This window comes from Euprymna scolopes, chromosome 4 (assembly GCF_053919585.1).
Source record: "Euprymna scolopes isolate OS-2025 chromosome 4, ASM5391958v1, whole genome shotgun sequence".
Lineage (NCBI taxonomy): Eukaryota > Metazoa > Mollusca > Cephalopoda > Sepiida > Sepiolidae > Euprymna > Euprymna scolopes.
The window spans coordinates 31,539,631-31,540,999 of NC_136485.1; the positions used below are offsets into that span (position 1 = coordinate 31,539,631).

The window sequence follows — 1,369 nt, forward strand, 5'->3', positions numbered from 1 at the left end:
GTGTTGGTTTTATATTTTTATTATCGTCTAATATTTTGAAAGCTGAATTTCTAATAAAATGTGCATCTATAGGAGATAATGCCTGGGAATGTGTTCCCCCCCCACAGTTTAACAGTGGTGTGACGTCAAGAGAAAGAGGGTGAGAGAGAGGGAAGAGTAAGTGGGTGAGAGAGAGAAAGAGAGAGAAAAAAAAGAAAGACGGTGTTGGTTTTGTGAAAAAAGTTGTTATTTACAATTGTTCGCATTCTTGGCCTTTTGGTCAAGATCAAAGTGTAGTATCTGTTCTTCAGATGCTGCACTTCTATTTCTTGTTCTCTTTCGGTGGAGGAGAAATCCTCCACGACTGAGACAATTTTTATTTTTGTACCTTTTCTCCACGTTAAAAAACGACCCTGGTGTCTAACTGTCCCGTGGGGAGGCATAATAAATAGGTACAATTGTTCGCCATTAGTGGATGTTGACGTCACGTCACGTGACATGACTAAGCGTTTTTTTTTTTTAGTATGAATAACATTTTTTGTTTTAATTATAAAGTCTACACTTAATTTTATAGAAAATGATGTATATATAATAGAAAAAAAAAATTACTGGTTTTGTTGGATTCAAGTGGATCCCCCCCCCTCCAGTTTAAGAGATAGCAGGTCACGTGGTAATATACAAAATGGCTAGCGTAAATATAAAGATCGGTTTTTTTATCGACGAATATTTTGAAAGCTGAATTTTTTTTTATTCCTGTACATTTTTTCCTGATATTTTTCGTTAAAACTCTTGTATAAATACTATTTTTAACCAGTTAAATACGTTGGAGACATTGTCATGGAGTTTAATAATCTCTAGAACAAAGCAGAAGAGAAATTACAAAAGTATCGGTAAAACAAAGTGTTTGTTTACATTTGTTCGCCATTACTGGATGTTGACGTCACGTCACGTGACATGACTAAGCGTTTTTGGATTATGTAATATTAACATTAAAATGACAGGTTTTTTGGGGGGCCCCCCTAGGAGAGAAATGATCAGTTCACCCCCTTTTAATGGTCCGTTTGGTGTTGAATTTCGATATTTATCATGCGGGTGATCAAGGTTCAATATGATACATAATTTGTCAACTTTGGTTGTGTCTGTCAAAAGTTTGAGCTGACGTCACGTCACGTGACACGTATTGAATAACGTTAAAATGACAGGTTTTTTGGGGGGCCCCCCTAGGAGAAAAACGATCAGTTGACCCCTTTCTACTGGTCCGTTTGACGTGAAATTTCGATATTTGTCATCCGGGTGATCAAGGTGCAATATGATACCAAATTTGTCAACTCTGGTTCCGTCTTTCAAAAGTTTTAGCGTTACAAACAAACATACATACATACATACATAC

The 1,369-nt window shown here is 36.3% G+C and overlaps 1 pseudogene; it reads left to right on the top strand.

The window, feature by feature from the left end:
• Positions 1 to 238: 238 nt before the first annotated feature.
• LOC145274713 (U2 spliceosomal RNA) lies at positions 239 to 372 on the top strand (annotated as a pseudogene).
• The last annotated feature ends 997 nt before the right edge of the window (positions 373 to 1,369 follow it).